The following is a 13,150-nucleotide window of genomic DNA, read 5'->3' as shown; positions in this document are numbered from 1 at the left end:
CCGCCTTCAGTCTCCAAGCGGCTATTGCCGCTCGGGAGACTGTTAGACGGCGTGATCGCCGTCTATTTACATTGTGCAGCGCTGCGATCAGCAGCAGCGCTGCACTGGGGACAGCCGTGTGACACGGCTGTCCCCCTGGGGGACAAGAGAGCGATCGGCTCTCATAGGCAGAAGCCTATGGCAGCCGATCAGGGCCGGCGCTACCATAGAGGCAAAGGGGGCAATTGCCCCAGAGCTTGTAGGGGCCCCCAGTGGCTACAAGATGAAAAAAAAATCAAATCGACCTTATAGTTTTTGAGAAAATCGATTTTAAGGTTTCAAAGCAAAAAAATACACATTTAAAAACCTGCCGACTTTAATGGTCAATAGCAAATCCACCTTAAATTCTAGAAACCCTAAATTTGCAGGATATGTTAAGGAGATCATTGAGAATAAGAGGAAAAAACAATTTTTCAAAAAGACCTTATAGTTTTTGAGAAAATCTATTTTAAAGTTTCGAAGGAAAAAAGTATACTTTTAAATGCAGTAAATGTCACTTTTAGTAGCAAACCTAACGGTAGTGTAATTTTACATGCATCAAAAGAAAGCAATAAATTTCCTGACGGGGTTTCCTGGGGGTCCATACGCAGCCGCAGCGCTTTGGCCAGGGATCGCTATAGAGCCGCAATATGGCTGTATGAAGATCCCTGGCATTTTTTCCTATTTTCCCAATTTTTTTTTTATGTTTAGAGTGTGGGAATTATTTTTTTTTAAATGATGTGGGGTCCCCCCTCCTGAAACTTTTTAACCCCTTGTCCCCCATGCAGGCTGGGGTAGCCAGAATGTGGAGCTCCGACCGATTGGAGCTTCACACCCTGACTATACCAGCTGCAAAAAAGGTCCCTTAATTTTTGTTCCGGGGTATCTGTTGGGGGCCCCCCCCCCAGGTTTATTTTGCCCTGGGGCCCCATTGTTGCTTAAACCGGCCCTGCAGCCGATCACAGTAATTGGCTGGCTGTGGGGAGGGAGGGAAGAGATTTAAAGAAAGTGTTTTTACAAAAAAAAAAAAACAAAAAAAAAAAAACGAACAATATTTATTAAAAAAAAAAAAAAATAGACATGGGGGAGCCATCAGACCCCACCAACAGAGAGCTCTGTTGGAGGGGAGAAAAGGGGGGGGGCATCACTTGTGTGCTGTGTTGTGCGTCCCTGCAGCTTGGCCTTAAAGCTGCAGCGGCCAATTTCACTAAAAATGGCATGGTCACTAGGGGGGTTTAGCCCTGCAGTCCTCAAGAGGTTAACAAGGAACTTATCCAATTAGTTACTTTTTAGGATTTCATGGAAATGTGACTTTGCAGTTTCTACACCCAGATTAAGTGCAATTAAGTGCAATCCTGCAGCACCAAAGGGAGAAGAACTATTGGCTCAGTTGTGATGACGTGACGCATGTATACTTTTTTTGCTTTTTTTTGTCAAAAGTCAAAATTTAAAAAATGTTTCTGCTTGTGTTGCAAAGTGCTCTTAAACTAAATTACTCTCAATCCAAGGTTGTACTGTATATATTTTCAGGATTATAGGCTACAACAGTTTTATTTTAATCAGCATTGTATATTCCAAATACAAATCTAAAATTAGCTTAGCACTCCCTCTGCTGGCTTGACTGGTGAACCGAAAGCCTAGCAATTGTCAGCACAATATTAACTGTTACATCAGTGCACTAGAATAATGTACCTTATCCCTTGCCCTCTAATGCAGAATGTCTATAGTACATAAGCGGGAAGAAAAAGTTGTCATTTTTTAATGATCCTACCACGGCATTCATACTTTCCTGTAATATAGTGCCAAACTGTGCAGTGATCATCTTAAAATCTAGTATGTCTATTTTCAAGGAATGCATAGTCATTTTCTTATTTTAGTTTATAGGATAGAATAGGAAATATTAAACATACAGGAAGAATCCCAAAAGTAGAATTTTTTTTTTAAGATATTGGAATCTATCCTACTGTTAAAGGGACTCCGAGCTCATAAAAAAAAATTAAAGTTGTACTCACCTGGGGCTTTCTCCAGCCCAGTGCTGGTCGGGAGGTCCCACGACGGCGTCCTGGCTCTTCTCCCCGCTCCGGAATGGCTGACAGGCCGCAGCCCGGGCGACACTCTCCCGAGTGTCGGGCTGTTCCTTCCGCGTATGACGCGGATTACGTCACACGCCGGCCGCCTCGCGTCATCACGGCGGCCGGCGTGGCAGTACGGCGCATGCGCGCTTTAATCGCGCATGCGCAGTACTTTCACGCCGGCCGCCGTGATGACGCGAGGCGGCCGGCGTGTGACGTAATCCGTGTCATACGCGGAAGGAACAGCCCGACACTCGGGAGAGTGTCGCCCGGGCTGCGGCCTGTCAGCCATTCCGGAGCGGGGAGAAGAGCCAGGACGCCGTCGTGGGACCTCCCGACCAGCACTGGGCTGGAGAAAGCCCCAGGTGAGTACAACTTTCATTTTTTTTATGAGCTCGGAGTCACTTTAAGAACAAATAATTAAAAAAAAGGTACGTTTAGTGTGAAATTTACTGGATAAATTTAAATGAAATCATAAAGAAACAGTATACATTACACATAAAATAAATGCTTACCTGTGGAATGAGAATACCTTTACTTATTCTACAGAACATTCTGTTTTCTTTAGGGTTTAAAAGTAAACATTAAAGAAAAAGTATACATTTTCAAACTTTCAGATCAGATACCCCCATAGTTGAGCAATTCCCTTGCCCACACTTTTTCAGCTTGTGAGCTACTTCTAAAATTACAAAATTCAAAATATTCTACCAGGTAGAATCTACCTACAGAAGCAAGCCGCAACTGCAGCACATGCACAGCTGTCCATCAGTGATTACCACAGGCCGCAACTGCAGCACATGCACAGCGGCAGCCCATCAGTGATTACCACAGGCCGCAACTGCAGCACATGCACAGCGGCAGCCCATCAGTGATTACCACAAGCCGCAACTGCAGCACATGCACAGCTGTCCATCAGTGATTACCACAGGTCGCAACTGCAGCATATGCACAGCGGCAGCCCATCAGTGATTACCACAGGCCGCAACTGCAGCACATGCACAGCGGCAGCCCATCAGTGATTACCACAGGCCGCAACTGCAGCACATGCACAGCGGCAGCCCATCAGTGATTACCACAGGCCGCAACTGCAGCACATGCACAGCGGCAGTCCATCAGTGATTACCACAAGCCACAACTGCAGCACATGCACAGCGGCAGTCCATCAGTGATTACCACAAGCCGCAACTGCAGCACATGCACAGCAACATTCCATCAGTGATTACCACAAGCCACAACTGCAGCACATGCACAGCGGCAGTCCATCAGTGATTACCACAAGACACAACTGCATCACATGCACAGCGGCAGTCCATCAGTGATTACCACAAGCCACACCTGCAGCACATGCACAGTAGCAGTCCATCAGTGATTGCCACAAGCCACAACTGCAGCACATGCACAGTAGCAGTCCATCAGTGATTGCCACAAGCCACAACTGCAGCACATGCACAGCGGCAGCCCATCAGTGATTACCACAGGCCGCAACTGCAGCACATGCACAGCGGCAGTCCATCAGTGATTACCACAAGCCACAACTGCAGCACATGCACAGCGGCAGTCCATCAGTGATTACCACAAGCCGCAACTGCAGCACATGCACAGCAACATTCCATCAGTGATTACCACAAGCCACAACTGCAGCACATGCACAGCGGCAGTCCATCAGTGATTACCACAAGACACAACTGCATCACATGCACAGCGGCAGTCCATCAGTGATTACCACAAGCCACACCTGCAGCACATGCACAGCGGCAGTCCATCAGTGATTACCACAAGCCACAACTGCAGCACATGCACAGCGACAGCCCATCACTGATTACCACAAGCCACAACTGCAGAACATGCACAGCGGCAGCCCATCAGTGATTGCCACAAGCCACAACTGCAGCACATGCACAGCGACAGCCCATCACTGATTACCACAAGCCACAACTGCAGCACATGCACAGTAGCAGTCCATCAGTGATTGCCACAAGCCACAACTGCAGCACATGCACAGCTGTCCATCGGTGATTACCACAAGCCACAACTCCAGGCAGTCCATCAGTGATTACCACAAGCTGCAACTGCAGCACATGCACAGCGGCAGTCCATCAGTGATTACCACAAGCCACAACTGCAGCACATGCACAGCGGCAGTCCATCAGTGATTACCACAAGCCACAACTGCAGCACATGCACAGCCGCAGTCCATCAGTGATTACCACAAGCCACATCTGCAGCACATGCACAGCTGTCCATCAGTGATTACCACAAGCCACAACTACAGTACATGCACAGCGGCACTCCATCAGTGATTACCACAAGCTGCAACTGCAGTACATGCACAGCGGCAGTTCATCAGGGATTACGACACGCCACACCTGCAGCCCATGCACAGCGGCAGTCCATCAGTGATTACCACAAGCCACAACTACAGCACATGCACAGCGACACTCCATCAGTGATTACCACAAGCTGCAACTGCAGTACATGCACAGCGGCAGTCCATCAGGGATTACAACACGTCACACCTGTAGCACACGCACAGCGGCAGTCCATCAGTGATTACCACAAGCCACAACTGCAGTTCATGCACAGGAGCAGTCCATCAGTGATTACCACAAGCCACAACTGCAGCACATGCACAGCGACAGTCCATCAGTGATTATCACAAGCCACAAATGCAGCACATGCACGGCGGCAGTCCATCAGTGATTACCACAAGCCACAACTGCAGTACATGCACAGCGGCAGTCCATCAGGGATTACAACACGCCACAACTGCAGCACATGCACAGCGACAGTCCATCAGTGATTATCACAAGCCCCAACTGCAGCACATGCACGGCGGCAGTCCATCAGTGATTACCACAAGCCACAACTGCAGCACATGCACAGCGACAGTCCATCAGTGATTACCACAAGCCACAACTGCAGCACATGCACGGCGGCAGTCCATCAGTGATTACCACAAGCCACAACTGCAGTTCATGCACAGAAGCAGTCCATCAGTGATTACCACAAGCCACAACTGCAGCACATGCACAGCAGAAGTGCATCAGTGATTACCACAAGCCACAACTGCAGCACATGCACCACAGCAGTCCATCAGTGATTACCACAAGCCACAACTGCAGTACATGTACAGCGGCAGTCCATCAGGGATTACCACAAGCTACAACTGAAGCACATGCACAGCAGCAGTCCATCAGTGTTTACCACAAGCCACAGCTGCAGCACAACGTCAGTCCATCACTTATTACCACAGGCCGCAACTGCAGCACATGCACAGTGGCAGTCCATTAGTGTTTACCTCAAATTGCCAACTTTACATACTTGAGGAATTATTTTAAAAAATGTCTTTTTAATAGTGGATTTGTAGCCTGGATAGCTCAGTTAGTAGCACTTTACTATGTTGATTTGATTTTAAACCTGTGTGAAGAGACTTAGCGCGCCTTTCCACTAAAAATCACATATTATAAAGTAAAATCACTACTTCCTAAGGAAACCAGATTTGTACATAGCCATCATTTTAGGACATTCCTATCCTCACTAGGTTGCAATGACTAGACAAAAGGTAGGTGTGGCTTGAAATATGTCACACAGTTAATAACCTTGGGGCCTGGATAGCTCAGTCGGTAGAGCATCAGACTTTTAATCTGAGGGTCCAGGGTTCAAGTCCCTGTTCAGGCGATGATTTTTTTTAAAGTCTGTCACATAGATTTGCCTTCCTAAACCAGAAAGTGCTTTTTGGCTCTTCTATGCTCACTAAAAATGATCATTGTTCTTTATTCCTCATTACTTAGAAGAGTTCCTCAACTAGTCACTGTCCCAGGGGCAGTATATCTACGCCCTGCAGGACTTCAACTAAAGTCCTAGGGGCGTAGATATACAGTGCTGCCCATAATTATTCATACCCCTGGCAAATTTTGACTTAAAGTTATTTTTATTCAACCAGTAAGTAATTTTTTGATGGGAAATGACATAGGTGCCTCCCAAAAGATAATAAGATGATGTACAAGAGGCATTATTGTGGCAAAAAAAATTCTCAGCTTTTATTTACATTTGAGCAAAAAGTGTCCCGTCCGAAATTATTCATACCCTTCAAAAACTGTCACAGTCTGTGGGAAAATCCAACATTCTATACCATTCCAAATAGTCTACGCTGTTCTAAAGCATCCTAATTACCCCGACTAATTGGGAACAGCTGTTTTAATCATTAACCATTAACAGTGTAATAGCAGCCATTGACTTATTCCCCTTGAAATTCAATAGGTGAAATTTGATTGGCAGGTGTAGGCTCCACCCACTTTCCTGAATATAAGTCCCAGTCACCCAATGACCAACTGTGCAAAGTTTAAGAACTCTGCCACTAACAGTGTAAGAATGGCTGCAATTTACATTTTCCCAGTTACATTTTTTGGCTCCACCCACTTTGTGTACCCTTGACACACAGTCACTCAATGATCAAGTTAGTGAGCTTTAGGATTCCTGGCATTGAAAAAGTGTTAATGAAAGCAGTTTAGCCAGCAAAGAAATCTGATTGGCTGTTTGTGGCTCCGCCGCTTTTAGTGAATTTGTACCCCAGTCACCCAATGACCAACAGTACCAAGTTTGAGGCCTCTGGCATTAACAGTGTAAGAATGGCAGCAGTTTAAATATTCCCCTTGAAAATAAATAGAATTTTAATTGGCTGTTGTAAGCTCCAACCACTTTACATATATGTCCCCAACAAATGAACAGGCTTTCTGCTGCCCATAACTAACACCACATAAAGAACTACTATCACCTTCCCTGGTGGTCTAGTGGTTAGGATTCGGCGCTCTCACCGCCGCGGCCCGGGTTCGATTCCCGGTCAGGGAATAAGGATTTTTTTAATTCCTGTTTGCAGTTTCCTAGTAACAGCTACGTAAAACTGATCACCACATAGTTAAAGAAAGAAGAAGTGCATCATCTATTTTGTTTTTCCCCCCCCCAAAGTTACAGATAAGCTCATGGTGGACCAGAACTTTATTCTCTAACAAAGGCAAGTAAGTTGGATGCAGAGGTTGTGTCAGTGATCTCTACACAGCATCGTAGCATTAGCTTTTTTTTTCTGTTGGCCTCCATTTTCGGAAAATGGTTTGTTTTTGTCTAGTGTAAATATAGCTTTAAATCCCTATTTATTTTTTATTGGTGCCTTAATGGTCGTTCCTGGGATTACCATTTCTAAAGCATCAATATGGAAGTCTCAAATACAGAAAGTGAGAAGAATCTCTTTCAAAACTTGAAAAAACTTGAACTAATGGTAACCCAGGGGATTTGTTCCACAATCCAAAAACACTTATAGTAAAATAGTATGAAATTAAAATGTAAACAAGACTTTTACTACAACTAACAGAATCATTGCCATCTGTTGGCTCGTCCCAACGTTTTTTGTGGCTTTAACAAGAAACTTATCCAATTAGTTACTTTTGAGGATTTCATGGAAATGTGACTTTGCAGTTTCTACACCCAGATTAAGTGCAATTAAGTGCAATCCTGCAGCACCAAAGGGAGAAGAACTATTGGCTCAGTTGTGATGACGTGACGCATGTATACTTTTTTTTGCTTTTTTTGTATACCAAGACGTTGCTTGTATATCAAGTCAAAATTTAAAAAATATTTTTGCTTGTATTGCAAAGTGCTCTTAAACTAAATTACTCTCAATCCAAGGTTGTACTGTATATATTTTCAGGATTATAGGCTACAACAGTTTTATTTTAACCACTTTAGGATCCTTGGTACGCATATCCACGCCCCTTTAAACTTCACGTGCGGATCAGGGGGGTAGATATGCGTACTGCTGCCTTACCGTCACGTTCACGATCCCCGCGCTGTTTTCCGCCGATCCACCGTCCCAGCCCCCTCCATCTGTGATCAGGATGTGAGAATCTTTTGATTCTCAATCCCGATCACCGTTCCCCTGTCTTCGGAGAGCTTGTTAACGTCGCATAAGCTCTCAGACCCTACACTTCCATGTTCCGCTGTGTTCTATTAATAGAAACACGGTCTCAATAGCACCATCTTGTGGCCAAAAAGTAAAATACACCTATTTATGCCACTATACTGTTTAACATAGAAAGTTTATTATTATTAATTTTTTTTATTATTACTTTTAACCCATCCATCCCTGCCCCACAGTTACAGAAATAAAACACTTGTTAAAAAAAAATAAAAAAAATTACATCACTTAATTTTTTTTACATAAATAGTTACCTTAGGGACTCTTGTAATACGGAAGTCATTAGAGTATATTTTTTCAAAAAAAGTTCTTGTAATAAGTGAAAAAGTATTAAAAATCCCTAAATGGAAAAATGCTCCTTTATTTCCAGATAAAATATTATCACCATACATTGTACTAGGGACACAATTTAAATGTTGTAATAAACCGGACAAATGGGCAAATAAGATGTGTGGGTTTTAAGTACCAAAGCACATTTTATTTTAAAACTATAATGGCTGAAAACTGAGAAATAATCATTTTTTTTCTTTTTTTTCCTTATTATTCCCTTTACAATGCATATAAAATAAAATAATTCAGAGCAAAAACTACCACCCAAAGAAAGCATAATTTGTGGCGAAAAAAACAATATATAGATCATTTCAGTGTGATAAGTAACAATAAAGTTACCGCTGAATGAATGGGAGGAGCGCTGAAATGGGAAAGTTGTTTTGGTTTTTAAGGGGAAAAACCTGTGATCCTGAAGTGGTTAATCAGCATTGTTTATTCCAAAAACAAATCTAAAATTGGCTTAGCAGTAGCACTCCCTCTGCTGGCTTGACTGGTGAACCGAAAGCCTAGCAATTGTCAGCACAATATTAACGGTTACATCAGTGCACTAGAATAATGTACCTTATTCCTTGCCCTCTAATGCAGAATGTCTATAGTACATAAGCGGGAAGAAAAAGTTGTCATTTTTTTAATGATCCTACCACGGCATTCATACTTTCCTGCTTTGTATTTGGCACTGTAATATAGTGCCAAACTTTGCAGTGATCATCTTAAAATCTAGTATGTCTATTTTCAAGGAATGTATAGATGATGTCCAAGAGGCATTATTGTGGCAAAAAAAAAATCTCAGCTTTTATTTACATTTGAGCAAAAAGTGTCCCGTCCAAAATTATTCATACCCTTCAAAAATTGTCAGTCTGTGGGAAAATCCAACATTCTATACCATTCCAAATAGTCTAAGCTGTTCTAAAGCATCCTAATTACCCCGACTAATTGGGAACAGCTGTTTTAATCATTAACCATTAACAGTGTAATAGCAGCAATTGACATATTCCCCTTGAAATTCAATAGGTAAAATTTGATTGGCAGGTGTAGGCTCCACCCACTTTCCTTAATATAAGTCCCAGTCACCCAATGACCAACTGTGCAAAGTTTAAGAACTCTGCCACTAACGGTATAAGAATGGCTGCAATTTACATTTTCCCAGTTACATTTTTTGGCTCCACCCACTTTGTGTACCCTTGACACACAGTCACTCAATGATCAAGTTTGTGAGCTTTAGGATTCCTGGCATTGAAAATGTGTTAATGAAAGCAGTTTAGCCAGCAAAGAAATCTGATTGGCTGTTTGTGGCTCCACCCCCTGTAGTGAATTTGTATCCCAGTCACCCAATGACCAACAGTACCAAGTTTGAGGCCTCTGGCATTAACAGTGTAGGAATGGCAGCAGTTTAAATATTCCCCTTGAAAATAAATAGAATTTTAATTGGCTGTTGTAAGCTCCACTTTTTTTGGCTCCACCCACTTTATATATATGTCCCCAACAAATGAACAGGCTTCTGCTGCCCGTAACTAACACCACATAAATAACTACTATCACCTTCCCTGGTGGTCTAGTGGTTAGGATTCGGCGCTCTCACTGCCGCGGCCCGGGTTCGATTCCCGGTCAGGGAATAAGGATTTTTATCCCCATTTGCTGTTTCCTAGTAACAGATCTGTTAAAATGATCACCACATAGTGCATCATTTGTTTTGTTTACGTTTCATGGTTTAAATATTGAGGATTAAAGACTTTAACTGTTTTACTTTAATCAGCAATGTACTGTATATTCCAAACACAAATTTAAAATTGGCTTAGCACTCCCCCTGCTGACTTGACTGTTGAACTGGAAGCCTAGCAAATGTCAGTACAAATTTGAATTGCTATTTCAATGCATAAGATTAATAAACCTTGTCCCTCACCCTCTACTGCATTCATATTTTCTTGCTTTGCATTTGGCACTGTAATGATAGCACCAAACTGTGCAGTGAACATGTTAAAATGTATTATATCTATTTACAGGGAAAGTATAGTGATTTTCTTATTTTAGTTTGATTTATTAAGCTAAACATTACATTATTTTTCAACATATTCTTATTATTTAATTGGGGAAATAATAAATATTAATCATACCGGCCGAGTCCCATAATATTTTATGTTCATTTAAAATATTGGATAATAGTCTAATGTTAATAAATAAAAAAAAAGTGATTTTAGCATGAAAGTCACTGGACAATTGTAAACGAAATCATAGATACTGTATATTTTAGACATAAGATAAATGCTTACCTGTGGAATGAGAATACCTTTACTTGTTATTCCGACCATTCTATTTTCTATAGGGTTAAAATGTAAACATTAAAGAAAAAGACTAAATATGCGAACTTTCAGATCAAATACACAATAATTGATTCCCCTGGTTTGTATCCATTAATTTAATGGGATGTTCTACTTAAAGTCATTGGGAATCGTACAAATTAATAAATAAATAAACCAGATACTGGAGAGGTAAGGCTCTGATCCTATAGGACTTTCCCTCTTATCTCCCGGGCCCCTTTGTTGCAGCAGCAGCTCCTCCATTTGTATCCCCCCCCCCCCCCTTCGGAAGTTTTCGGGAGCCGAGTCCTCCCGAAGACAGGCGGCTCCATACTGCACACGAGCGAGTGTGCAAGAGAGGGCGCTCGCACATGTACAGCATGGAGCGTCCCATCTTTGAGACCACTTAGGGTCCCGAAGATTTCGAGGCCTCCTTCGCGGCAGAGAGCATTGTTTGACCAAATTGGTCGAATACTGCTACCGGGGTGCCAGCGCTTGAACCGGGACGGGGAGGAGAGTGGGAAGGCTCTATAGGACCCGTAGTCTTCCCTCTGCTTAGAAAAGTGTCTGGCGATTCCCATTCACTTTAAAGACTTGTATATAAAAGAGCAAATAACCTGTTTGCCAGAAAAAATAACCTTATTTCTGCTGAAATAATGCCATTTTCCACATCACAAAATGTATTTTAAAAAAAATGGTGCTCAGGGTTCAGGTACCTATAGCTGGGAGATTTTGATGGTGAGATAAGCTTCTTTTGCAGCTCACAGTCCAAAATCTCTGAAGGTGATACAGGAAAATGCAGAGAGCAAGGGGCAGCAATGCCAAATAATAATAATCTGAACATTTGTATAGCGCTTTTCTCCTGTTAGACTCAAGAGCTACAGCCACTAAGTCGAGAACGCTCAAGGGACCACCCTGCAGTGTTAGGAAGTCATGCCCAAGGACTTCTTACTGAACACATACTGACTCTAGCCAAGAGTCAAATCTACACTATCCAGCCAAAGGAGCCAGAAAAACAGTAGAGGGGGAATCAGGCAGGCCAAAGTCAATAGTACACCGTGTTGCAAATTATTATGCAAATTATATTTTCTCTGATTTTATTATTCGAATGTTACGGAACAAACCTCCTAATGATAATGGTATGTTTTTCAAAAATAAAAAAACTTGAATTTCACTGGTCCAAATGATTACGCACAAGAGTTTCAAAACATTTTATAGGTTAAAGCAAGTTAAAAAATGGTAATTTGCTGAATTTGCAGGAAAAGGCTGTCTACCTCCAACTTGAAGCCAGGCTCTCCAGAAACAACATCCTTGACCCTCTTCAATCTGGTTTCAGGAAATATCACAGCTGTGAAACAGCCCTCACCCAGATTTGCAATGATCTGCTCATTGCAAGAGACAAGGGTCAATGTTCCATCCTGATTTTGCTCGACCTCTCAGCGGCTTTTGACACAGTCGATCATGAAATCTTACTCAATAGGCTACAAGAGTACTGTGGCATAGATGGCATTGTTCTCCGGTGGTTCAACTCCTTCCTGGCTGGCAGAACACAAAGGATAGCCTTAGGGCCCTTCCTCTCCAACCCTGTACCACTAAAATACGGTGTACCTCAGGGCACAATATTATCCCCTTTACTGTTCACCATATACATGCTGCCACTTGGAGAAATCATACAAAAACATGGCCTGACATATCATTGCTATGCTGATGACACCCAGCTATATTTGTCATTCAAACCTGATGTCACAGACCCTACTCCACAAATAAACGCATGCTTAGCTGAGCTTCAGGAGTGGATGAATAATAATTGGCTAAAACTTAATGCTGACAAAACTGAGGTTCTTGTTATCGAGGGCCAGGGCTCAACAGCAAAGCAGCTCCAGTCTCAACCAACACCGCTAAGGATAGGGAGCTCAGACCTGAACAACTCAGACTGTGTGCGCAGCCTGGGAGTACTGATTGATGGGAAATTAAGCTTCAGGAATCAAATCTCAGCTGTTGTGAAACATTCCTTCTTTCACCTAAGGAATATTGCAAGGATTAAACACCTAATTCCTTCAGAGGATCTTCCAACCCTAGTTCATGCCTTTGTCACATCAAGGTTAGACTACTGCAACGTCCTCTACACAGGCCTGCATAAGAAAGACTTACGCCGCCTGCAATTAGTACAGAATGCCGCCGCAAGGCTGTTAACGAGCCAACCCCGCCATTGCCACATAACACCAACCCTGTGCTCACTCCACTGGCTACCGATAAAATGAAGAATTCTGTTTAAGATTGGCTTACTGACATTCAAATCCTTGCACAATCTGGGCCCTGGATACCTGAAGGACTTGTTGAAGCAACATCACACCCCCCACAATCTTAGATCAAAAGGACGTAACACCTTGGTCACCCCCAGAGTCCACCTCAAAACCTTTGGAGACAGAGCCTTTTGTCATGCTGCCCCTACACTTTGGAACTCCCTG

General features: G+C 43.0%; 3 non-coding genes across 3 annotated transcripts; all 3 read left to right on the top strand.

Moving 5' to 3' along the window:
* The first annotated feature begins 5,695 nt into the window (after window positions 1-5,695).
* Window positions 5,696-5,768, top strand: TRNAK-UUU (transfer RNA lysine (anticodon UUU)). The gene has a single exon. It is a non-coding gene; the product is annotated as a tRNA-Lys (tRNA).
* Window positions 5,769-6,866: 1,098 nt separating this feature from the next.
* TRNAE-CUC (transfer RNA glutamic acid (anticodon CUC)) lies at window positions 6,867-6,938 on the top strand. The gene has a single exon. It is a non-coding gene; the product is annotated as a tRNA-Glu (tRNA).
* A 2,991-nt stretch (window positions 6,939-9,929) lies between these two features.
* Window positions 9,930-10,001, top strand: TRNAE-CUC (transfer RNA glutamic acid (anticodon CUC)). Its single transcript has one exon. It is a non-coding gene; the product is annotated as a tRNA-Glu (tRNA).
* The last annotated feature ends 3,149 nt before the right edge of the window (window positions 10,002-13,150 follow it).

Source organism: Hyperolius riggenbachi, chromosome 3, assembly GCF_040937935.1.
Source record: "Hyperolius riggenbachi isolate aHypRig1 chromosome 3, aHypRig1.pri, whole genome shotgun sequence".
NCBI lineage: Eukaryota > Metazoa > Chordata > Amphibia > Anura > Hyperoliidae > Hyperolius > Hyperolius riggenbachi.
This window is presented reverse-complemented; position numbering and strand designations above follow the sequence as displayed.